This window comes from Balaenoptera acutorostrata, chromosome 3 (assembly GCF_949987535.1).
Source record: "Balaenoptera acutorostrata chromosome 3, mBalAcu1.1, whole genome shotgun sequence".
In the NCBI taxonomy this organism is placed as follows: Eukaryota; Metazoa; Chordata; class Mammalia; order Artiodactyla; family Balaenopteridae; genus Balaenoptera; species Balaenoptera acutorostrata.
The window spans coordinates 131,688,771-131,715,783 of record NC_080066.1 but is presented as its reverse complement, the minus strand read 5'-3'; the positions used below and the strand labels follow the sequence as shown (position 1 = coordinate 131,715,783).

Here is a 27,013-nt window from a genome sequence, read left to right as displayed (position 1 = left end):
ACAAGCCATAATGCTCCAGCAATGTCCTGGTGGCCCCTGTGGCAGCTAACAGTTAATTAATGCTTTAGTTGCGAGGAGGTCTCTTAAGAGGGAAGGTGGAGGGCAGGGGTAGAAGCCGGGGTGGCCACGGTAGCTGGGAGCTTTGCGGAGGTTGGTGGGGGAGAGGGAGGAGGGGGAGGAGGTAGGTGGCTCCAGGCAGCAGCTATTCACCGACCATCCTGGATGTATTTTAATATTTTAACAACTGGTGCAGCTTTATTACAACAATGTAACTGAATAACTATCCTGGGCTAAGTGCTGTTCCTCTTCCTCTGCCAACTAGTTTTTCATTGTTTTAGTTTATTTCATTAGGTTTAGGGGGAGGAGCCATTGATGATCTAACATCATTGCTCCATCTTAACATGAAAGCTCTCAAGGAGATACTATTAAACTTGAGTCACTAAAACCAGATCAACCCTCCTAACTGATCAACCAAGTCTTCTAGTCCTGTGCATGCTAACTCCTAAACTGATCTCAAATCCCTCTCTTCAACCCACTATCACAGCTTTGATATATGCCATCACCTTTTATTTTCCTGGAGTCTGCCGAGTTTATTTTTTTGTAACATCATTGTTGATATATAACTCATATACCATACAGTGTACCTACTTAAAGGGTACAATTCAATGGTTTGTAGTATATTCACAGAGTTGTGCAGCCAAATCAAATTTAGAGCATATTCATCACCCCAAACAGAAACCCCATATTCATTAGCAGTCACTCCCCATTTCCACCCAACCACCACTTTCCCCAGCTCTAAGCCACCACCAGTCTACTTTCTGCCTCTATGGTTTTGTGTAATCTGGATATTTCATATCATATAAATGGAATTTTTTTAACATCTTTATTGGAGTATAATTGCTTTACAATGGTGTGTTAGTTTCTGCTTTATAACAAAGTGAATCAGTTATACATATACATGTGTTCCCGTATCTCTTCCCTCTTGCGTCTCCCTCCCTCCCACCCTCCTTATCCCACCCCTCTAGGTGGTCGCAAAGCACCGAGCTGATTTCCCTGTGCTATGTGGCTGCTTCCCACTAGCTATCTATTTTATGTTTGGTAGTGTATATATGTCCATGCCACTCTCACTTTGTCACAGCTTACCCTTCCCCCTCCCCATATCCTCAAGTCCATTCTCTAGTTAGGTCTGTGTCTTTATTCCCATCTTGCCCCTAGGTTCTTCATGACCATTTTAAATGGAATATTTTAATACATGGTCCTTTGTGACTAACTTCTTTTATTTAGCATAATGTATTCAAAGTCTGTACATGTTGTAGCATGTACCAGTACTTCATTTCTGTTTATTGCTGAGTCACATTCCATTTTATGAATATGTTTATCCATTCATCAGTTGATGGACATTTGTTCTGCTCTTTGGCTGTTTATGAGTAATGCTACTATCAACATTCACAAGTTTTTGCAGGGACGTAATGTTCTCATTTCCCCTGGGTACACACCTTGAAATGGAAATGCTTGTGGTGTAGTATCTAAGAAACTGACTATTGCCCAATCCAGGGTAACCAATGTTTTTTATCTAAGAGTTTTATAGTTTTAGCTCATACATTTGTGTCTTTTATCCATTTTGAGTTAATTTTTATGTATGGTGTGGGATAGGGGGTCCAACTTCATTCCATAGCATGTGGATAGCCAGTTGTCCCAACACCATTTGTTGAAAAGACTATTCTTTCACCATTGAATGGTCTTGGCATCCTTGTCAAAAATCAGTTGGCCATAGATGTTTGAGGGGGGTTAATTTTCCCCTGACTTTTCAGTTCTATTCCATTGATCTGTGTGTCTCTCTTGATACCAATAGCACACGCTCTTCATTACTTTAGTTTTGAAATTGGGAAGTATGAGTCTTCCAAATATGTTCTTTTTCAAGATTATTTTACCTATTCCGGGACCCTTGATTTTCCATATAAATTTTAAAATAAGCTTGTCAATTTCTATTAAAAAGTATGCTGGGATTTTGCAAGAGAATGCATTAAATCTGTAGAACAAATTGGGGAGTATTGCCCTTTTAACAATATTAAGCCTTCCAGCCCATGAACATGGGAAGTCTTGTCATTTATTTGGGTCTTCTCAATTTTTTTCAGCAATGTTTTATAGTTTTCAAATTCTAAGTTTTGCACCTCTTTTATTAAATTTATTCTTAAGTATTTATTCTTTTTGATGCTAATGTGAATGGAATTGTTTTCTTAATATCATTTTTGTTTTGTTCATTTCTGCTGTATAGAATTACAGTAGAATGTGGTATTTATCTGTATCCTGCAGCTTTGCTGAATGTGTTTATTAGTTCTAAAAATTACTAGATAATTTTTAGAGGATTCCTGAGGATTTTTTGTGTACAAGATTATGTGATCTACAAGTAGAGATAGTTTTACTTCTTTGTTTCCAATTTGGATGCCTTCTATTTAATTCTCTCACCTAATTTACCTGGCTAGACCTCCAGTACAATGTTGAATAGAAGTGGCAAGAGTAGATATCCTTGTCTTGTTCCTGTTCTTAGGGGGGAAGCATTTAGTCGTTTATTATTAGTATGATGTGAGTGTGGGTTTTTCATAGATGCCCTTTATAAGGGTGAGGAAGTTTCCTTCTGTTCCTAGGTGGTTGTGTATCCTGAAAGAATGTTTAATTTTATCACATGCTTTTTCTGCATTTATTAAGATGATCAAGTAGTCTCTGTCCTTTATTCTATTGATATCATTTATTAATTGATTTTTGAATGTTAAACCAACCTTACATACTGCTCACCATATGACAGGCCAGTAAACCTAGAGATGAATTGTTGGGGCACAGAATAGTGACTTTATTTTGAAAGCCAGAAGACCGAGAAGATGGTGGACTAGTGCCCCAAAGAGCCGTCTTGCCTGGGTTTGGATGCTAGTTTCTTTTATAAACAAAGAGGGGGAGATGAGGAGGTAAAGTAAAAAAGGTAATACACAATAAGTTGTTGCAATATTTCCTGGTTCCAGGTAGACTCCGGAGGAGATGCGGTAATTTCTTCTTTCCTGCAGCAATTCACAGGTGAGCCTGGTCAGGATGTTTCCTGTGAGCTTAAACGAAGGTATTTTTGCTTGACGTTCAGGCATGGGAGGCAGGGTACCTGGAAATGGGCCATTATGTATACTTTAAGCTATAGGCAACATCCCTTTAGTGATTAACTTGTATTATAGCAAAAGCAATACAATACAAAGGTTAAAGTAAAAGAAACAGATCCAATATGGAGTCAGATCTGTTATTCCCTATTAATGGTGTTTAGTTTTTTTTTGTATATTGCTAGATTCAGCTTGCTAGTGTTTTGTTGAGGATTTTTATATCTGTATTCATAAGAGATACTGGTCTATAGTTTTCTTGTGATGTCTTTATCTCATTTTGTTATCAGGATAATACTAGTTTCATAGAATGAGTTGAGCAGTGTTCCCTCCTTTTCTATTATTGGAAGTATTCGTGAAGAATTTCTTTTGTCGTCTTCTTTAAATGTTTGGTAGAATTCTGCAGTAAAGTCATCTGGGGCTGGGCTTTTCTTTGTGGATATCCAATCTCTTGTAGATTTATTCAGATTTTCTATTTCTTCTTGAATCCGTTTTGGTAGTTTGTGTCTTTCTAGGAATATGTCTATTTCATCTAAGTTATCTAATTTGTTGGCCTACAAGTGGTCACAGTATTCCCTTATAATCCTTTTTATATTTGTAAGGTCAATATTAATGTCTCTTCTTTCATTCCTAATTTTAGCAATGTGAGTCTTTTCTCTTTTTTCTTGATAAGTTCAGCTAAAGGTTTGTCAATTTCATTGATCTTTTCAAAGAACAGACTTTTAGTTTTGTTGGTTTTCTCTATTGTTTTTTTATTCTCTCTTTCATTATTTTTTTCTTTTTGCATGATTTGGATTTAGTGTGCTTTCCCTCTCCCCCTAAAGTATTTTAAAGTAGAAGACTAGGTTATTGATTTGCAATGTTCTTCTTTTCTTAATGTAGGTTTTGAACCGCTGAGTTTCCTCTAAACACTTCTTTAGCTGCATCCCATAACTTTTGTCATGTTTGTTATGTTGTGGCCCTCATTTCATTCATGTCAAAGTATTTACTAATTTCTCTTTTGATATCCTCTTTGTCTGTTATTTAGAAGTATGTTGTTTATTTCCATATATTTGTGAATTTCCCAAATTTCTTTGTTATTAATTTCTAATTTCACTCTATTGTGATCAAAGAGCATACTTTCTGTGATTTCAGTTCTTTCTAATTTGTTGACACTTGGTTTATGGCCTAGCATATGGTCTATTCCAGAGAATGTTCCAACCCTTGAGAAGAATTTGCATTTTTCTGTTGTTGGGCAGAGTGCTCTATAGATGTCTATTAGGTCTAGGTGGTGTATAATGTTGTTCAAGTCTTTTAGTTCCTTGCTGACCTTCTGCCTAAGTGTTCTATTATTGATAGTGGGGTATAGAAGTCTCCAACTATTGTCCCTTCAATTCTGATAGTTTGTATTTCATGTATTTTGGGGCTCTGTTTTATATATCTTAATAATTGTTGTATATTTCTGATGGATTGACTCTTATAAAACTTCCCTCTTTATATCTAGCAACATTCTTTGTTTTACAGTCTATTTTGTCAAATATTAGTAGAGCCACTTGCTATGATTTTGTTAAATTAACACGTGTTATTAGAGCCCTGGGGTGTCAGATGGATAGCTGCCTTCCGACAAAAGACCACAAAAGACCACCAGGGAAATTGAATAGAGAAGTTTATTACTCACAAGTCCTGAAGGAAGTATACAGCATGCCTTGAGGGCCCACGCAAGGAGGATGAGGCAGGGTGCAGGCAGAGAGAAGCAGGACTTGGGGCACATGCCTTTCTTAGGGTCAGTGGGTGGAGTGCTTTGGTGTTCCTGGGCAATTCAAACCAAAAAGAGCAGGGTTTTAGTAAGCTTCTCAGGGGTCTTATCTAAGGGGTGCACAGAGCAAAGCCCCTGAGAGGATGAGGGGGACAGTTTATCACAAGGGCCACTGGGGGAGTCATATCAGTAACCTACATTTACTTGTGACCCTCGGGGCTGTTATCTAGGGCATACACTCACAGGAGGGGCTAGAGTTAGTTCAATGCCCCTGCAGGCTGCTGGGTCACACAAAACGTATGCCGAGGGCTTCCCTGGTGGCGCAGTGGTTGGGAGTCTGCCTGCCAATGCAGGGGACTCAGGTTCGAGCCCTGGTCTGGGAAGATCCCACATGCCGCGGAGCAGCCAGGCCCGTGGGCCACAATTGCTGAGCCTGCGCGTCTGGAGCCTGTGCTCCGCAATGGGAGAGGTTGCGACGGTGAGAGGCCCACGCACCGCGATGAAGAGTGGCCCCCGCTTGCCACAGCTAGAGAAAGCCCTCGCACAGAAACGAAGACCCAACACAGCCATAAATAAATAAATAAATAAATAAATAAAAATTTAAAAAAAGAAAAAAAAAAAAAGGCAGCGTAATACCCAAAAGAACTGAAAACAGGCGCTCAAGAAATCTCAAAAAAAAAAAAAAACGTATGCCGAGGCAGCAATATTATAGCGTAACTTAGCTAAACTCTCCGAGAACTACACTAACAGTAAGATAACATCCTCAAATGGTCTCACAGCTCTTTAAGCCAAGATTAGGAAGATTAATTATTCTCCTCTCCCATTTGGATACAGCAAGGCAAAAGTAAGGATCATTCTAAATGTATGAGGTTGGCTTTAAAATTTAACTTTAAAGACGCTTATTAAATATTTTATAATGTTCATGCATAAAATATTTAAACCCAGCTAGAGAAAATTGTAGCTTTTCAAAGGGATACTATCATGTGAAACCCTATATTAGAGTTAATAAATGAAGATTTGGCCATCTGAAGGGTTACTAATCACTGACATAATTACTTGGCAAGTTGCAGAGTATTTGTAGCTCAAGGTTAGCTTAATATATGTTATTGCAGTTGTCCAAAAGGCATAAGGAAAGCTAAAGCTATAGACACCAGAGTTAAATTCGGAAGTCTGGCCAATTTTAGGAGGAGAAAGAGAAGTGTGTTCACTTAGCATTAAAATCTCTGACACAAGTAGCAGCTCTTCCCATACAGATGGCTCAAGGCATAGAAGAGGTCATAAATGATGCAGAGTCAGGACAACAAGAAATGCTTGAACTGAACCAGGACAGATGGTTATCTGAGCACACCATGGGTCTCACAGTTTCCCTGCCCATGAGAGTTGGCAGTTAATATAGAGCAACATTGCATCTTAACTTATTTTTACCTATTATATTAATTATAGTAGGTTAAGTATCAAATTTTATATATGTACACTGATATACCATACTTACATGTAAATATGTCTCTGAAATTCAATAATTATGGAAAATGACCCCTTAATTGTTGTTATGGACTGAGTGTGTCTCCCCAAAGTTCATGTGTTAAAGCACTAAGCACCACTACCCGCTCCCTGTCCCATGCAATGGTATTAAGAGGTGGGGCCTTTGTGAAATAATTTGGTTTAAATGAGGTCATGGGGATGGAACCCCCTTGATGGAATTAGTACCCTTATAAGAAGAGGAAGAGAGACCAGAGCTTGTTTTCTCTGCCATGTGAGGATAACAGCAAGAAGGCAGCTATCTGCAAACCAGGAAGAGGACCCTCACCAAGAACCCAAACTGCTGGCACCTTGATCTTAGACTTCCCAACCTCTGGAACTGTGAGAAATAAATGTCTATTATATAAACCACTAAGTCTGTGGTGTTTTGTTACAGCAGCCTGAATAGACAAGGACTGTCATTTTTTAAAAATTAAAGGCAGCAAGTCAGTATGCTTTTGTTTTTTTGTTTGTTTGTTTTAATTTATTTATTTATTTATTTTTGGCTGCGTTGGGTCTTCGTTGCTGCGTGTGGACTTTCTCTAGTTGCGGTGAGCAGGGGCTACTCTTCGTTGCAGTGTGTGGGCTTCTCATTGCAGTGGCTTCTCTTGTTGCGGAGCACTGGCTCTAGGCACACAGGCTTCAGTAGTTGTGGCTCGCGGGCTCTAGAGCACAGGCTTAGTAGTTGTGGCGCACTGGCTTAGTTGCTCTGCGGCATGTGGGATCTTGCCGGACCAGGGCTCGAACCTGTGTCCCCTGCATTGTCAGGTGGATTCTTAACCACTGCACCACCAGGAAAGTCCCTGCTTTTGTTTTTTAATATTTCCATTCTAAATAATATTTGGACCCAAATATAGCATAGGAGTATCTGTTTTTACAAAAACCTAATATATTAGTTATCTATTGCTTCCTCAAATTGCTTCAAGTTTAGTAACTTAAAAACAATAAACATGATCTCTCACAGTTTCTGTGTATCAGGAATTCAGAAGTGGCTAAATTCCTGGTGATTCTGGCTCAGAGTCTTTCATGAGGTTATTGATAAGATGTTGATCATGGTGCAGTCATCTGAAGGTTTAACTGGTACTGGAGGATCCACTTCTCAAGTGGCTGTCATGTGCTGGCAAGTTGGTGCTGACTGGTGGGATACTCCAGCACCTTTCCACGTAGGTCTCTCCATAGACTGCTTGAGGTCTTCATGGCTCCAGGAAAGCAAGCCAGAAACAGTGATGCCTTTTATGACCGAGCCTCAGAGGCCACTCGCCATCAGTCACTTCTGCAATATCCTACTGGTCTCGAAGGTCAGACCTATTCATTGTGGTAGAGGATCATACAAGAGTGTGATACACATAGACAGGGATCACTGGGGGCCATTGTGGAGTCTGGCTACCATATCTAATAGCTCCATTTTAATGGTCATGATGGCTTAGGTCTGGTGGCTAAGAACCTGGTTCTGGTGTTGGGTAGACAAGCATTCCAGTTTTAATTGTACTACCTACTTACTCTTTCTAATCCTCTGTTTCCTCATCTGTTGTATGGAAATGGTAGATCCATGTCACAGGTTTGCTGTAAGCATTAAATGAGTTAATGGACACAGAATAATCCTTTCTGTCAGATCATGTCATTTCGTAACTTAAAATCCTCCAGTGGCTTCCCATCAGACTTAGAATTCAACTGGTCTACCAGATCCAGACCTAGCTACTAACTGACTTAGACACTACTACTACTGCTGCCACTATCACTACTACTACTACTACTACTACCACCTCCACAACCAGCACCACTACCTAACCTAGCTCTGATATGGTTTCTTCTCACTGTCTCCCTTCCTCACTGCACTCTATCCACTGGCCTCTTTTCTGTTCAACCATACTAAGTTCTCTCCTACCTCAGAGCCTTTACACTTGCTGTTCCCTCTACCTGGAACATCCTTTCCCTGTATGTTTTCATGGATCATTTGCCCACTTCATTCAGGTCTCTGCCTGAATGTTACCTCCTCAGAGACCTTCCCTAGCCATTCCTTTCATCCCTTTATCCCTCTTTGTTTTTCTGTTTATAGCTCTTATCACTACTTGACATTTTATTATATATTTGTTTGCCTATTTTGATTTTTGTGGCTCTCCTTCATTAGTATGTGAGTTCCATGAAGACTATGTCTCATTCACCACCTTATCCTTAGTGCTTAGAAGTATGCCTGGCTTATAGTACACGTTTCATAAATATTTGTTTGAAAATTAAAGAATGCATGCAAATTACTCAGCACATTGCTTGACCCACAGCATCATGAGGAGTTCAGTAAATCTTAGCTGACTTCAACCTCATCGTCATCTACATCCTTCCCATCTTCCCCAACCACCCTAATATCTCACATGTATATGGTGCTTTACAGTTCTCAAATTCTTTTGTCGTTTGTAGAGAGTAGGTAATAATACTTTAAAGCAAAGCTGTAATTATGTAGCTATAATTGAAATGCTCTGACAAGTAATGAAACTGGAAAGTGCAGGGGGAGGATTTGTCTCCTGTAAACAGCTTTTTTTTTCAAATGGCCCTGCCTGAAAATTGGTCTTTTCCCACCAAATGAGCAGGCTTTCCTCAGGACAGATCAATGTATTATAAACTGGTCATTTTAAGTTCATTTAAGACTTGACTCTTAAAAGAGTCGTTAATGGTTGAGCAGTACCCTGGATCTTTCCAGGCCAAACTCTGAAGCAGAGGATCATGTCTTATGACTTTTCAACTTTTGGAATTCTCCTGGAAGGTTAGTCATTTCTTCCACACGCTCACTATCCCTCTGTCTACACCCACTGTCCCTAGCAAATCAGATCCCCATGCTGGCCTGCTTGCCAGTCTGGCGCCTTCACATAAATTAGGAAAAGGAAACCTTTCCTCCTGCAGGGGCCTTGACTTGGCAGAGATAGCGGCTGGGGCACAGGGCACTGTCTACAGAATACAAGATGAATTTGAGCCTCACTTACCCCTTGGCTGGAGGCCCTGGAGGACAGTGGCGGGCAGTGGAAGTCTCTGCTTCCTTTGTGCTGCCCACAGGCCACCCATCTCCGCTGTCATCCTAGGGGATGACTATCCTGCCGAATCCTATTGAGTAGAACAAGTCTTGGCTGAGTCTAGTCCAGTGCGGACTGTATAGCAAGGTGCTTAAGCGTCAGGGGTCTAAAGTCAGATTCCTGGCCTTGAATCCTCCCTCTACCAATTAGTGATCTGAGACCTTAGGCAAGTTATACAATCTCTCTGTGCCTCAGTCTTGGGCTATTGTGAGGCTCATGTGAGTTAATATATGTAATGTGTACTGAATACACGTTATTTATTGATATAGAGTGGCCCAGAAAACCTAGGAGCATTGTCCAAATAGTGCATCCTTGTGCATTTTTGAGCAACTGGATGAAAATATAGTAACGTCTAAGAATGCTTCATTTTGATGCCTTCCACTCACCCTTTCTGGAGTCAGAGACTGGCGCTGAGTCATTCAGCAAGCATTTGAACACTTCCTGTGCACAGTGGTGGACAAACACATTTAGAGAGATAACCCCCACCTTCAAAGTATGTTCCCTAATTCTCAAAAAGTGAGTCAAACTAAGAGAACACTATTGTCCTAAAACAAATGTGACCATATCAGGAAGCATGGCATATTCTGGTTTACTGGCATGGACTCATGCTTTAGAGATAGATCATCTTTCAACTCAAGCTCCCTCAATTATTGGTTGTGTGACCTCAAGTAAGTTACTTGACTTCCACGAGCCTCAGTTTTCCACTAAGTAAAATGAGGGGGGAAAAGTTTCAAGGGTTACTGTAAGGATTGAAATAATATTTAGAACGAAAGGGGTCTGGTACACAGGAGATAATTATTCAGTGGTAGCTTTTGCCCTTATCAATCATCTAATTTCCATTGTAAACATCTGTGATGGCTTCTAATATCCCACAGGTGAAAGTCCAGATACATCCCATTCCAGGCCTTTGGGAATCTGGCCTCACCTGCCTTTCTACACACTACTTTCACCGTGAACCTTACAGCCCAAACACATGGAACTATTTACAGGTTACAGAGCCTGCCGTCACACATACCCTGCCTTTGCTTCCAAGGTCCCCTCTGTCTAGATGACCCTTCTTGCTTCTTTTGCCAGTGAACTTTCATTCTTGTATAAAACAGATACATTTAGTTTAAAGAATAATAAAAAATAAACATGTTCTTACCCCCAGTTTAAGAAATAAAATAGAAGGCACCTGAGCACTCCACACTTAAAAAAAATCAGCACTTGTGATATTTGTATTTTAAAAGCATAGAAGATGAAATCCTTATGTTTATGTACCACCTCTACCATGAAGACACCAGGGAACTTACTTGTGTCCTAAAAGCCATAAAGTCTCCCTCCCAGTCACTCTGCAGAGATGCTGTTAGCAATTAAATATTGAAATACAATTTGATTAATATAATATTATGAAGAAAAAATAATGTTAAATTTAAGCAGTTTTTTGCTACCATGTATTACTTCTTTTGAAAATCTACAGCATGATTCCTTTGTTAAAATAAATGTGGCTTTTGTGGGGAGATTTGAGGGTGTCTTTTTATGTTTTCCTTGACTGGTCATAAGGAGCCACTAGGTGGCAGAGGACACGTCTTTAGATTACAGTGAGAAAACATGAAAATATTTTCAGCTGGAAACAGGTTTTGGAAAACATAAAAAGCATCACTTCAGGGCTTCCCTGGTGGCGCAGTGGTTAAGAATCCGCCTGCCAATGCAGGGGACACGGATTAGAGCCCTGGTTGGGGAAGATCCCACATGCTGCAGAGCAGCTAAGCCCGTGCGCCACAACTACTGAGCCTGCACTCTAGAGCCCGCGAGCCACAACTACTGAGCCCGTGCGCCTAGAGCCTGTGCTCCACAACAAGAGAAGCCACCGCAATGAGAAGCCCGCGCACCGCAACACCTGCGCACCGCAGCAGAGTAGCGCCTGCTCGCCACAACTAGAGAAAGCCCGCGCACAGCAACAAAGACCCAACACAGCCAAAAATAATAAATAAATAAAAATAAATAAATTTATTTTAAAAAAAAAAGCACCACTTCATAGGTTAACGTGTTGCACTAGTATCCCATGGCCCTGCAGTTAGCAATTTTGGCCTGTTGCCTATATTGTAGTAACAATATCAACAATATCAAGACCACAGTATTTATTGTACGATAACTGTGTATGAGGCACCAGATGAAGAGGTGTCCAGATATTATGCTGTTTAATTTTCACAGCATCCAGAGGAAGCAAACGCTGTTAATCACCTTTTTGCAGATGAGAAATCAGTCTTGAGAAGAAACAATATGCCCAGGACATTGATAAGCAGCAGAAGCCAGATTCAAACCAGGTCTGTCAGATCTTAGAGCCTGGGGGATTAACAGCTTCACTCCACAGACTCTCAGAACTGGGAGAACATTTAATTTTTTTTGGAAGGATTAACCACTGTATGATATCATGTTTTAGAAGTCATGTTAATATCTGTGAGCTTAGTCCTTAAAGGCCTTATCAGATAGAGTTTATTAAGGCCTTAACAGGTGTGTGGGCCCAACCTCTTATCTCTTTCCCCATTTAGTGACCATTTGAACCCAATTCCTAATCATCATGTTTAATCCATTCCCTCAAAATCTTTCCATTGTGCCTGTATGTCAAAAAAAGGCAATTTATGAATGAAAGCCAAATTTTCCCCAGTATTTTGAAGATCTTTCTCTAGTCAAAAAATTTTAAGTTCCTTGCAACAGTGTAATTGGCAAGAATAATATTATAATGGTGTCAATATACACATGTAGATAGTAAAGTGAAATCAAACATCATTAAAAAATTAGTCTTTGCAATCCCATGTGCTCATCTTCAGAAAATGATACCATGTTCTAAAGCCTCAAAGTAACAGAAGACATCCATCATACCAAAGAAGCATTTTTCTTTATTTCCTAAAAACACTGAATAACAGTCTTAAAGGTATAATGAGAAAAGCGAGAGATTATGGAGACAATACTGGTTAATGTTAAGCTTTGTGGCAGTGTGTGACTGTTTTATAAATCTGAAATGGGGCAGTGATCATTTAGAAATATCTCAGGGCTACATGATTCATAGGGCCGGTCCTTCTTCTAATTGATAAAGTTTTCCTTAGTGTCTTTATACTTGTGTTTCCTTTCTATTTTTTTACTTTGGGGAAAAAAAAAAGGCAGAGGGGTGGAGGGAGTGAGGTGATAACCTATACGTGCATAGATGTTAATTGAATAAGAGAGTGTCTCCAAATGTTCATGTTCCTGGATGTGAAGGTGGGAGTGTAGGCTAATAGAAGGAAGCTTAAATCTCATATGTCTTTACTTGTTATGACATTGTCCTCAAATCATCTAGATTGAATGATATCTTACACTACCTTCATATTATGCTTTATAGTTGAGAAGGTGCTTTCAAAAACATCAGCTTATCCTTTGAAATAGAGGAGAGAAGTGCACAGATTAGAATGGCGATGGGTAGTTCATTAGATGTTGATAGTTTGTTGGATGTTAAATGTGATGCTTATTTGTATTATTATTTAAACTAGATTGTAGTGTTTTTATTTTTGTTTTGAAGATCAAATGATAGTAGGCAAAATTTTTTTTAAATACTCCTTTATTTGGTTTCCTTTTAAATATTCAATCTTTATTTTGGTCAAACTTAAATGTCTAATATGGCTGTACATTTTTTTCCAGCAGGTTTTTTTTTTAGTTTTCTTTTTGCTTTTTAAATTTTTAAAAATATTATTGAAGTATGGTTGATTTACAATGTTGTGTTAATTTCTGCTGTACAGCATAGGGACTCAGTTATACATATATATATTCTTTTTCATATTCTTTTCCATTATGGTTTGTCACAGGATATTTTTTTTTCATATATAAATTTATTTATTTATTTATTTATTTTTGGCTGAGTTGGGTCTTTCTTGCTACGCGTGGGCTTTCTCTAGTTGTGGCGAGCAGGGGCTACTCTTCGTTGCGGTGGGCAGGCTTCTCATTGCAGTGGCTTCTCTTGTTGAGGAGCACGGGCTCTAGGCACGTGGGCTTCAGTAGTTGTGGCTTGCGGGCTCCAGAGCACAGGCTCAGTAGTTGTGGCGCACGGGCTTAGCTGCTCCGTGCATGTGGGATCTTCCCGGACCAGGGCTTGAACCCGTGTCCCCTGCATTGGCAGGCGGATTCTTAACCACTGCACCACCAGGGAAGCCCTGTCACAGGATACTGAATATAGTTCCCTGTGCTGTACAGTAGGACCTTGTTGTTTATCGATCCTATACATAATAATTTGCCTCTGCTAATCCCAAACTCCCAATCCTTCCCTCCTCTACCCTCCCCTCCTTGGCAACCACAAGTCTGTTCTCTATGTCTGTGAGTCTGTTTCTATTTCTTAGATCAGTTCATTTGTATCATATTTTAGATTCCACATATAAATGATATGATATGGTATTTGTCTTTCTCTTTCTGACTTACTTCGCTTTGTATGATAGTCTCTAAGTCCATCCATGGTGCTGCAAATGGCATTATTTCATTCTTTTTTATGGCTGAGTAATATTCCATTGTATATATGTGCCACGTCTTTATCCATTCATCTGTCGATGGACATTTAGCTTGTTTCCATGTCTTGGCTATTATAAATAGTGCTGCTATGAACATAGGGGTGCATGTATCTTTTCAAATTATAGTTTTGTCTGGGTATATACCCAGGAGTGGAATTGCTGGATCATATGGCTAACTCTATTTTTAGTTTTGGGTTTTTTAAAATATTTATTTATTTATTTATTTGGCTGTGCTGGGTCTTAGTTGCAGGGGAGGGATCTTTGTTGCCCGCGTGCGGGCTCCTTTAGTTGTGGCATATGGGCTCTTAGTTGTGGCATGTGGGATCTAGTTCCCTGACCAGGGATCGAACCCGGGCCACCTGCATTGGGAGTTCAGAGTCTTAAACACTGTACCACCAGCAAAGTCCCTCTATTCTTATCTTTTTGAGGAATCTCCATACTGTTTTCCATAGTGGCTGCACCAATTTACATTCCCACCAACAGTGTAGGAGGGTCCCCTTTTCTACACACCCTCTCCAGCATTTGCTATCTGTAGACTTTTTAATGATGGCCATTCTGACTGGTGTGAGGTGGTACCTCATTGTAATTTTGATTTGCATTTCTCTAATAATTAGCGATGTTGAGCATTTTTTCATGTGCCTCTTGGCCATCTGTATGTCTTCTTAGGAGAAATGTCTGTTTAGGTCTTCTGCCCTTTTTCTGATTGGTTTGTTTGCTTTGTTGTTGTTGAGTTTTATTAGCTGTTTGTATATTATGGAAATAAAGCCCTTGTCAGTCGCATTGTTTGCAAATATTTTCTCCCAGTCTGTAGGTTGTCTTTTCATTTTGTTTATGGTTTCCTTTGCTGTGCAAAAGCTTATAAGTTTGGATTAGGTCCCATTTGTTTATTTTTGCTTTTGTTTCTATTGCCTTGGGAGACTGACCTTAGAAGACACTGGTACGATTTATGTCAGATAATATTTTGCCTGTGTTCTCTTCTAGGAGTTTTATGGTGCCTTGTCTTATAGTTAAGTCTTTAAGTCATTTTGAGTTTATTTTTGTGTATGGTTTGAGGGTGTGTTCTAACTTCATTGATTAACATATGGCCATCCAGCTTTCCCAACACCACTTGCTGAAGAGACTGTCTTTTCCCCATTGTATATTCTTGCCTCCTTTGTTGAAGATTAATTGTCCATAGGTGTGTGGGTTTATTTCTGGGCTCTCTGTTCTGTTCCACTGATCACTATGTCTGTTTTTGTATGGCTGTATATTTTTAATGTGCCAATAAGTTGTGCATGTATATAATTTAAAACTTTTCTAAAAACAAAACAAAATAAGTAAAACTTTCAGGAATCCAATTTCTTAAAAATTTGGGAGTAAAAGTTGCTATCACACTGATTGTAAATTTTACTGACAAGCAGTTTTTAATATTATTTTTTCCTTAGGCTAAAGAAATAAACAGAAGTATGTTAGGGATTAGCAATTTAAAGCTATTAAGTGTCACTTTAATGATTAATTGATTTTTTCATAAATGGTTTACTAGCTCCTTTTTTTCTATTGTTTTGTAAAGAAGTTATATTTACCTATAACAATTTAGAGAGACTTCTTGTCAAAAGAGATCTCTCATCTAACTAACTTTACAATTTAAAATGCTGTACATTTAGAATGTAATTATCCTGTATAATATTATTTTAGCCTACTTATTTCTTCTAGCTGTTGGGTAATATTCTGTTTATCCGTTCATTGTTTAGGAAGAGATTACTGCCTGTATTTTTATGTTTTGCATGATTTGTATATGTATTGTTATGCAATAAAACCACTAAAAGTCAGATGTTTTATATATTTGTACCTTTCTCCCCTTCTCTGAGCCTTTGTAACACTTTTTGTTTTCCTACTAAAAATAGCTACTTTTTGGTATCTAAGCATCAAGGGTCATCACTCCACTGAAAATGGTAGTGTAATTTTAACAAAAAGGGGGCAGCCTTGACAAAGGCATTAAGGAGAAACAATTTCATATTGTATAAAACTGCTTCCCCTTCCCCACTGTACTAGAGTAAATAAGGCTAGCTGCTGTGACAGTCAAATCTCAAAATGTCAGTGGCTTAACACAATAAAAGTTTATTTTTGCTCTCCTGTCAAGTCTAATGAGGGTGTTCTGGGCTGGAGGACAGCTTTCAGTGTGGTCATTCAGGGTCTCCTTCCCCCATATGGCTCTAATTTGCTAGGATCTCAGACTTCTCTGTTGGATCCTCTGCATCCAACTGGCAAATAGGGACTGAGAAGGTACAGAGGATCACATAGGGAGTTTGCATGCCAGGCCTGGAAATGGTCAACGTGGTTTGCCCTTGTTTCGTTGACCATAACTCACTCATGTGCAAGGGAGTCAGGGAACTGTGATTTAGCTGTGTGACCAGGAGGTAAAGGAAAAGGTTTTGTTGAACATGTAGTAGTCCTTGCCTAGCTAGTGAATTCTGTTACTGAGAGGTCTCAAATGTTACATGGCTCTGGAAGGCTTGAAAGCAGACAGTGGTTATGGATGGGCATGAAAGAGGAAAAATGGACATGCAGTAGCTGAAGCGGGGGCTCAGATTTACCTGTGTCCTCTGAGGGCACTTCCCAGATGCCGCAATGAGAGCTCTACTGCCATCATTCCAGCTCTCCTTTGAATTCACTTTCCATTGCCTTTAGCATGACCTGGCCTCCACCTCTGTCAGCCAGAGAACTCATAATCAATCAATGTGGCCAATATTCATTAGTAGAATGAAAACTGAAAACCTGAATAAGAAAATTAATGAGGCTATAGGCTCATTAAGCAAATGTATTAGTGAACAGTTTAGTGATATCTGAACTAGATTACGATGTTGTTTTTATCCTTATGCTATGAAGGACACTTGTGCCCAGCACTGAATTTGGTAATTGGGTTGTTTGGTTATTGAAAATTACATTCAAGTGTATTGATCACCTTTTTAATCTTTGAAGCTGACTGAATGTAAATTTGATTTGATGGTTTAAATTTGAATATGTCGTAAAAGGGCCTTAACCCCTTTTATAGAGATTAAGAGAAACCTCTTCCCGTTAACTTGTTTTATTTTTGTTACCATGGAGACCACAAGAGGCACAATCTTCATAAATTCATAATGCAGATGAATTAGCCTCCAAGTAATGAATGTTTTTATACATTTATTCACTTCAAATAATGTTTGAAGTGATTTACATTTATGTCAAAAATGAATATGGATTTTTTTTACTTTCTTGAGATTCATAAATATGCAGTCTAGGATCATAGGTTATGAATATAAAATTAATTCACTGAGATACCCACTTTATGAGTCTAAGTTATTAATTAGTTCATCACAAAATGACATAGCAAAAAAGCAGTTTAATGATATAAATTGCTTTTATCAACTACAGATCATTAAAATGTACAGTTATAATGGAAAGAAAATCTTATACATAATATCAAGCTTAACATTAATACTCTATTCTAAAGTATCTAGTATTCTATAGGATATATATTTTCTGTTCTAAATTTTGGAATAATAATTATTATTTCAAAATATATGCATAAAATGGGAATCACCAAAAGTCATGAGCTAAAGTAATTTGCTGCTGTCAGTTTAGTGTTAGTAATGGTTATGACCAGCAATATTTACTTAATTCTTATAACAAACTCTTTGCTTGAATGGTAACATTTCCTCCCTCACCCCTAAATAATTGTGTCTTTCTCACTGAAGAGTTACGACCCTCGCAGAAATCTCTGCGAGGATTCTGGAGAGAATATGGATTTAGCCCAAATGGCTGTTATAATTCTATAAATTCATTCATCTTAGCCAGAAATGACATCTCATGTTTACGTTAATTTAAGAAGAAAAGTTCTGATATTGTCCTCAAAGAACATTCAGCAAGACTCTGCATATTAGCTTGAGTTCAGATGCAGCCTCCTTCTGGGGGCAGAGGGAGGAAGCAGCAGTCCTTTTTAGCTTGGTGGGGATTCCCTCTCACCAGCCTTCAACCATCCAGGCTAGAGTCATCTATCCCTTCCTAAAGCTACTGTCCCCACTAGAGACCCACAAAATAGTTTTTCCCACAGCCAGTAATTAGCATGTAGATAGAGATGAATTTGGGGTCACTGGGGGCTGTTTTGTCTACACTTCCCCAGCAGAGAAGCAGAAAAGCTTTGGAGCCTCAGTTTGTTGCCTCAGCTCAGGCATTCACAAATTATGGAAACTTGGTCAAATTATTAAACTTCTCTCTTCCTCATTTTCCTATTAACATAAAATGGGGATAATAAGAGTACTTGCTTCATAAGCAATGGTGTGAGGGCTTGTATCTGTTTGCAAAAGTCAACTGTTAAATTTTCAGGAATTTTGCACGTCATTGTTAAATATAGCCCCTATTAAAAATTAAATTATATAATTTAATGAATAAGTTATATTAAATCAGGTAATAAATAATCAAAACTCATCACTTCCTAATTATTTGACTACATTTTACTATTATCTATGGTTCTGAGATTATTTACATCTGTTGAATCTATATGGTGCAAATAGCATATAATGGTGAACTACTGTGAATTTCTGCCCAAGTCCCACGTTCAGTGACATCAGATTGGTAGCTTGAAATTGGCCATGGTGGCGATGTAAGTTCTCAAAATGCGTTAGCCATTAGTATTTCTGAGGTGTGTTTATTTCATTTTTCGCATCTCTGTTCTTTCCAACCTTTCTCCTTGAAAGGTCTCTTCTTTTCCTCTTCCCTCTTTCCCTTCCCCCACCCCCAAACCCAAAGCAGGGGGTATGGGGAGATATGACAGTAACTGGAAACCATTCTAGGTCCCTTTCCTTTCCCTTTCACCTCTATTGACTTGACTTTAAGCTCTGCCTGCACCAGATCACAGACAGTGTATATCTGACTTAACAATGGATCTCCAGAACCAAGCAATGAGCCTACCCTGTAGCAGCCCTCAAATAATCCCTGCTCTGTAGACCCACCTGAGGACAAGGAGGGGGAGTGTTGTAGAAGCCCTGCAGGACACACATTTGCAGTCTTCTTTCTGCTCACTCTGACTCTCTTATGACCCTTTTGGTTCTAGAAAGTCAAAGCTATAGCTGGGAACTGCTGCTTTTCAACACTGCTGCCCTCCCCAGATCACTGCCAAGATTAACTAGAAGGGTTCTAGAAAATGTTCTAGAGAGTATATTTGATTAAATGACCTCAAGCAGCTGTAAACAGCAGTAGACTATTCTGTGAAGAAGTATGCAGAGCTAATGACTTACTAAGGTTTTCATTTGTCCCCAGTTCTGGAAACTTCATCTTTGCCCTTCCTCCTCTATTTTATATGCCTAGTCAAGAGCTTTCCTATGTAGCGATTGTTGTCAAATTGGCTCTGGTTTTGAGAATCAGCTATTCATCCTGTTTGTCAGTTTAATGACCTGCTTTGGTTCATTTTACAATTAAGTATCCTTCTGCCCCATGGCCTAATTCAGTTTTCATTAATTTGCCTTTTAATGAAGAACTTTGAGATATAGTTTTACCATGTCTTGGCTGCGTTCTATTTTAAATTATAGGTTACCATTTTGCCCTAATTCAAACTACCAGTAACACCTGCATTTTGAGTTGCAGTTGAGCATGTAAAAATAGATTTGCTATGGAATAACTACCTTTAATTATACTTTTAGTAAACAGAGTCAGTTACAGATTCCAAAATTTAGAGAACTATCCAAGGGATATTTTTTTCCTCCAAGGGATTTTTATGACTGACTTTTGCCACAATCCTCAGTGATCTTCCTAGCGCTCTTCATGATCAAAATAGTTCAGGGTTCTGTAACTGGCTCTTTTATCTATGCCACTGGGGCTACTTTATCTAAATATGTACACTTGTATCTTCAAATAATTGTAGATAAAAAAATGAAATTCTAAGGTAAGACCTTTCCTTTAATGACCTAGTCCCTTAAAATTTTTTTGTTTTTTTTGTTTTTAAATCGATTAAACACTTTCTCTCAAGATTTTGCTGCCCAGATCATCTTAAATAGGCCATGGATTGGCATTAACCCACCATCTGGGGCAATTTAGTAGTTGCTTTTTAGGTTAAAGGGGGCCTTCTGCAGGGGCAAGTTAATTGTCTAACCAGCACCTGGTATTGTCCCAGCTGCAGAGCAGATGGTGCAGTGAACAAAGCGCAGCTGTGGGGCCCACCCCATGGTCTCACCTGCTTGCAGGCCACAACACACTCTCTCTGTCTCTCTACTGGGGGCTCAAAAGCATTCTCTTCCATCTCTGCCTCCGCAACCCCAGCAGAGTTCTGAAATAGAAACCATCTTTTTGTGTAATAAAAGATAATGGAATGACTTCCACAAGTGTTGCAAAAAATTTCTTTGAGTTTAGGGAGGAGGCCTGGGTGAGAAGTTCCCTAAAGAACAGGTGTTAGGATGTGTTTGAATAGTGGGCCATCTGCTAGGCTGTGGGAACCTGCTGGGTGTAGCTGGCTGCCTGACACATCAGGGTGTCACTGATTAATACATCACATGTATTAGCACCATGCTTGTAGGAAATGATGCCCAGTGTGGTATGAAGCTGAAATTAAAATAATAGATCTGTAACTTGTTTGTTCTGCTTGGGGTGGCCTAGTGTGTGATTTAAAGTATATCATACTTGGGAGCATAATAAGATTTTCATTCACTTACTTAGTAAAGCTATAAAGCCTGTTACTTCTTCTTTTATAACAGTAAGGTCTAACAGCATGAATCTTTCAAAATGTAAAATATCCTTCTCTACAAAATATAATGCAATCAAGCAATATTCTACTCAAAAGCACATCTCCCAAAGATCAGATTATCTCTTTAGTAAAAGATTCTTCCGTCCTAATCCAGAATTTTTTAGAGTATTACCAGAAGTTAATATTCTCTTTCATGAATGTAGTATATATCCAAAGTGTATTACTTTGTCTTGACTTCCTTTGAATGACATTTCTGTCTCATAGAAGTTCTTGTTCATATTTTCAAAGGGAGTAGGTGTAGAACCATTTGCAGCCATTATATAGCTTTTGAAATAATGTTATGTGTTATCTGAGTGATCTGTCTGCTACTCTTACATCTTTCAGACAGGCTGGCAAATTACTAGTAGCTCTCTCCATCTTGAAATACAGTTGACAGAAACTGAAGGAAACACCTTACAACTACTGGGGAAAATCTTATAATTGGGTTATAATTTTCCTCTCTGAAGGGAAAATACCATTTAGACATAGGAAATAGGCTGGGAAATATAAACTAAGCTTAGGAGCAACTCGATCTGTAATACATAGACAGCTTTCGGTAATCCTCAGTGAAATTAGAAAATCTCTTCTTCGTGATGGAAGTCTTACATGAAAACAGAGCACGGTTTTCTGTGTTTTCCTTTGTCGGATCTCTCCAGTTCTCATAGGAATTATGCAGGTAAATAGCAATAATGTGCTAATAGTCCTAGACATCAGAAGCATCATTGGTTATGTTGTTGGTCTGTGAACATCTATTGCAAGTTTCATCTCAAAACTCAAGTCACAGTCTCAGGCTTTCCTTCTCCCTCTAGCAGAGGGCACAAGATCTGGGGTCGGACCCCTGGGGTTCCGGCAAGTTGAGAAGAGTGTTTTGCCCATCTATTTAAATGCTCTGTGAGCTCCAGTCTGGTCAGCCTGGACCTTAAGACACAATTGGTCTGGGCCTTCAGGAAGCAGCAACTGGGATGGAGAGAGAGGAGGGAAAGGAGAGGGAGACAGGTAACATGGGCCCAGCAGCCACCATCCACGGGAAGAGTCCATCCTGATCCTGGGCAGGAGGGAAGGGCAGTTCTTGCAGTCAGGCCAAGTCTACAGAACGGGTGTTGGCACATTAGTGACTCCCTGCATGAATTAAAACCCAAACTCCCCAAACTAAAGACATGCTCATCTTTATAAAGTGCAACCATCTGCCGGTGCATCGGTGGGCTTCCTCTTGCAGCATCAACCTATGATGACAATCAACATTCAAGGCAATTATTATTCATAAGAAGTAAAATAACGTTTTAAGGAATTGTTAGCTGCTCCTTTGTTAGGTAAAGTGATTCTACAGAAATTCTGGTTCACCCTGATGAAATTCAAGGATTATGAAAATTAGACAAACTAAAAATACTTCCAACAACAACAAAAAATTAAGTTTAAGATGTTGTGTGCATCTAACTAAGGAGAACAGAAATCTGAGCTGTGTTCAAAGGAGGTATCTTTTACAAAAGCAGGGGCAGATATAAAAACAGAAATCTGAGCAGTGGCTCACAGCCAATTTTATATCATTTGGGTTGGAACAAATGGTACCATAGCATCTATCATTAGAAAAGAACATATCCTGCCCAAACAGAGAATGGGAGAAAGTGATTTATGAGGTGCTTTTGAAGAAAACTTGCCTTCTGGAAAGCAAATGAGAGACAACCAACGGAACAGCTGTAAACGGTGACTACTAAAATTCAGGAACCAGACCAATATAAATTGAAACATTAGCGTAAGATGAATAGGTAAGAAAGATACCTTAAGGTCAGTACTCATCTCAGGCTCTTTGTATTCAAATGACCATAACTAATTAAGTCTCTGCCCTTTTATTTTCCCAACATATATAAATTCCACCAATAACCTAAACTTAAAGTTATGTTGTCTTTGTATGTTTTCAATATATTGAAGAGAAACAATAAAAAAAAAAAAATCACCCACTAAAAGGAGGTCTCTTAGCCACCTAGAACTTTCAAGTTTGGAAACACTGAGTCATCTAAATTGATGTTCAAGGGCATGGTAATTTTTATTAATCTGGAAGCTGGATTCTAAGGTAAAGGAGGTACCATCCACTGGCACTCACTTCTGGGGCAGCACAAGAGTTATGTCTCCGATATTGCATCAGCAGTTTAACATAGGAAATGCAGAGCCCATCCCTGTTTTTTGAGTAGGACCTTGGTGACACATTTCCTGGACAGAGTGGACATGTGATCCTTCATCACTTCCCTCATGTTCTCTTGTCTCAGCCTTCTCCTCTGCTACCACCAGCCCATGTGGTCACAGCAGAAGGAACTAGCTCCAGCAGAGAAGGGGAACAAAGCTGCTTTTTGCCATAGGATCTGCCTCTACTCTTGACCTGCCTTTGGCAAGGCTCCTTCTGAAGGAGACTGGCTGGACCAGGGCAGCAGGTGACTCTGGACCTCCCAACCCTCTGTCATGTGCACTGGATGTGGGGAGGGGGTCGTCCCAGGAGAGGAGCACATTGTTCCCTCCATGGCTTTAAGAGGTGTTCACTTTTCCACATTTCCACTGAGAGGGGACTACTGAGCTCAGGTACCACTGAAACCAGGGAACACACACAGCTAGCTATCAGCTGACCACCCACAGGCTTGCCATGCCCGAGAAGCCAGCATTTCTGGTTTTAAAAAAAAGGAATGCTGTATGCAAAATTGTTTAGCCAAGAAAAATGAGTACTATTTCTTTCTCATTATGGAAAAAAGTGCTAGACTTCAAGTGTGATAAATACATGAACTGGCCCAATCATTATTTTTTCTTAAATGACATAGGAAATTTATCCAGATTAAACTTAGTTTTCATTGGTACTTCTTTCTGTTTGGAATTTTCATAAAGAAGTGAAATTTATTTTGTACTTTATATTTATAAAGAAATTTCAGTAAAATTTTCAAAATTTCCTAATATAAATGGTACCATTTTCTATAAATATAAACAGTGTAATAAAATATCTCTATACATAAATACTACAAAATAACAATAGTGACAGACAGCAATTAAATTAATCAAAAGAAATATAAGTATGGTAATCATCCTTTAGTGAGATACAATATAAGATATTGTATCTTTAGTGAGATACAATATTTACAAATTGCTTTCAATCCAAGTGTATAGGGGGACTCAATTAAAGGTTGAATTTTCAAGAACAAAAATAAAGGTAACAAAAGAGGAATAAAACAAAATAAAGATTAAATAAGATTTTACATATCAAAACTGAGTGAGATTATTTAGGAATTCCAGACTCCCTGATCACAAAAGCCAAAAATCAACCTTTCTACTACACTAATGTTCGAACCTATATTTATACATATATATATTTTTTGAAGTATATGGGGAGAAATCCCACGTAAATTGTTTTTGTAGAGCCTCAAACAACAGTTAACTGATGACAATTATCGACAATATTGGTATACCTTAGAATTCAATGTCTTTGTGGGGGAGAAGGAAAATTGTATAACAGCTTATTGTACCATTTAATGCTACAAAATTAGAATACTTTATTAAGGTTATGTACATAAAAGAGCTCTAACTTAGTTAATGGGAAGAAAGGATCCTGTGTTTTATGTTCAGTAGATTATGCTGCATACTTTTTAAAGTTTTTTTCTTAAAATTCCATAAGTTATGATCAATGAAAATAATACAGTGCATGCATGTTGACAGAGTCTGTGGAGGTCTATCAGCCATTTGAAACTTAGTTTTGAAAGGCTTTATTAAGCTCACCCACACTTCACCTCACCAGGGGTAATTAATAAGTTCTACATTCACCCACTTGCCATTTTTGCTGGGTTTTTCTTTTAATAAAGTATGGTATTTATTGTTTAGAGCAATGTTCCCTCTGGAAATAACACATGATAAATAGTGAGAAATTATTAGCCACAGGGGAGTATTGGATTATGGATAGGAAACCTTGGAGATGTAAAGCCTTCCATGGGGACTAAACTCCCAGGAGACACAGCCACCTCCAGCATTTTTATTTCCTTCTGTCTCTTGCCACAGGTTCTGCTTTGCTTCCATCAAGAGAGTCCTGCTTGGCCTCCTGTGTCATATAGATGGGTAAGAAAGTCCAAGTTTCAAGTTCAGTCAGAAAACTATCAAGCAGTTTTGAATGTGGGTCTCATACGCTGCCTACAGCCATGCTTTACCAAAGTAATTCTTGAAAGAAGCTAGAGAAAGAGGGATTCAATGATTACTGAAAAAATTCAAGCTAAACATGGAAAGAATTTCATGGAGATTGATTATATACTGGAAGTGGATATTGAACAAGGTCATGAGATAGCTACCTAATAAAAAGGTCTTTTCTTAATATAACTTTTATTATGACAATATAACAATCTGTTTTATGACATAGTAGCAATTTGACTAAGGCAGAACACTGGATAATGGGTTATCAGTTCAAAAATGTTCTCCACAGTGCCTATGATTGTGTAAGAAATATCTCTGATTTCTCTTTTTCAAAAAGCCAGTAAAACATTATGCCTGTGTTCCTAAGAGACATTGTAAGCATAAAGCATTTGGACCCCGATGTACCTACATTTTTTAACCCATTGACTGCTGGAATATATGGAACAATGGATTTCTCAGACTGTTTTCCAAGCATACTAGATTCAAAAAGGAAAATAAATCTCCTTTTTCCCATAGGCAAGAACATCTTGCATTCCTCAGACTTAAATTTATTCCAGTCTATTTTCTATTCATCTAGTCCATTCATTTGCCAAAGGATTATTTCCTAATACACCATAAAGTATGAAATGAATGGATGAATAATGGAGTGAAGATAACTAATAATTATACCTCATAGTATGTACAGTAGAAATTATAAAAGTCACAGATTTAAAAATCCCCTGCAAGATAAATATTCTTTCTTTCTACTCTGTGTTGTAACATAGAGAAAGTTAGCATTTTGGAGTTAAGTTGCTACTTGAATCATGACTGGTGGCATTTTTGAAAAGGAAATGCCGAACTGTTTTAAGATTTCAAACAACAGAAGAATCAAGGGATCAGAATTAAAACTGGGATAGAAAGAAATCCCTGTCACTTAGAGATTGACGCTTTCATTCATCTTCTAATTACTTCACTCAGAAATGTCTTCCATTATACACTGCCTTAGTCATCCCAGTTATCACTGCTCTGGGATTGAGCCCTAAGTCCCTCCTACTCTTTTCTGCACACAGCCATCCATATAGTACTAATTTTATTCCTGGTGGCCTTCCAATTACCCATATTCTGCCCCATGAAGGAATTCAAGGTGAGTACTGTTCCCAAGGAGTTATCTGGTTCCAGTCTGTTACCTTCAGGTAAGTCAATAATGAAAGCAACCATCTAAATACATCTTGATCTTCTCCACACTAACAAGCTTTACACCTGGAGAACAATATTAAATTTGTTCCAGAATAGAATCTGATGTTTAAAATTGTCCTAACGTAGCATGCTATGTTCCAGTATAATCAGCTTTGGTAACTTCTAGTTCATTCCTTCCTCAAGCCCAGCCATTTGGTACGTTTTTGGAATCATCGATTCATTCACCATCTTGTTTAATCAAGACACTTCAGTGTGCCTGCTGTAATTCAACAGGAGACTTATAAACTAGTGTTTCCCAAAGTATCTGTGGTAAAGAATGATTTTTTTTAAATTTCCCCACTGTCACAGACCAATTGTTTGGTAAAAGACAATGAAAATGAATTACTAGAAAATGATACTGGATATCAGCAAAATCAAATTGCTATTAAAAACCATCTAAGACTTGACTCTCAATTTCTGTACTTGTCACAAATCAGCCTCAGGGCATAGCCCATGCCTTCCTTGCATAACACTATTCCCAAACATTCTTGTTACTTTATCTCAGGGTTTTGTCCTATGTGTGCATCATTATCATGCCAAGAACAGGGAAGTGGGAGCAGACCACCTGGGAACATGCAATAGGAAATTGTATTGTCTGTAGACAATTTTTTTATCTTTTTCAAATTTTATTTATTTATTTTTATATTTATTTTTGGCTGTGTTGGGTCTTCGTTTCTGTGCGAGGGCTTTCTCTAGCTGTGGCAAGTGGGGGCCACTCTTCATCGCGGTGCGTGGGCCTCTTCACTATCGTGGCCTCTCTTGTTGCGGAGCACAGGCTCCAGATGCGCAGGCTCAGTAGTTGTGGCTCACGGGCCTAGTTGCTCCGCAGCATGTGGGATCTTCCCAGACCAGGGCTCGAACCCATGTCCCCTGCATTAGCAGGCAGATTCTCAACCACTGCGCCACCAGGGAAGCCCCTATCTTTATTTTTATTTATTTATTTTTTGGCCATGCTGAGTGGC

The 27,013-nt window shown here is 38.7% G+C and overlaps 1 long non-coding RNA gene across 1 annotated transcript in view; it reads left to right on the top strand.

Moving 5' to 3' along the window:
- LOC130707490 (uncharacterized) overlaps window positions 1–25,963 on the top strand; it is a 31,801-nt gene extending 5,838 nt beyond the window's left edge. The window contains exons 2-4 of the long non-coding RNA XR_009007390.1: window positions 3,015–3,066; window positions 24,711–24,767; window positions 25,886–25,963. This is a non-coding gene — a long non-coding RNA (uncharacterized LOC130707490). The remainder of the gene's footprint in view (window positions 1–3,014; window positions 3,067–24,710; window positions 24,768–25,885) is intronic.
- The last annotated feature ends 1,050 nt before the right edge of the window (window positions 25,964–27,013 follow it).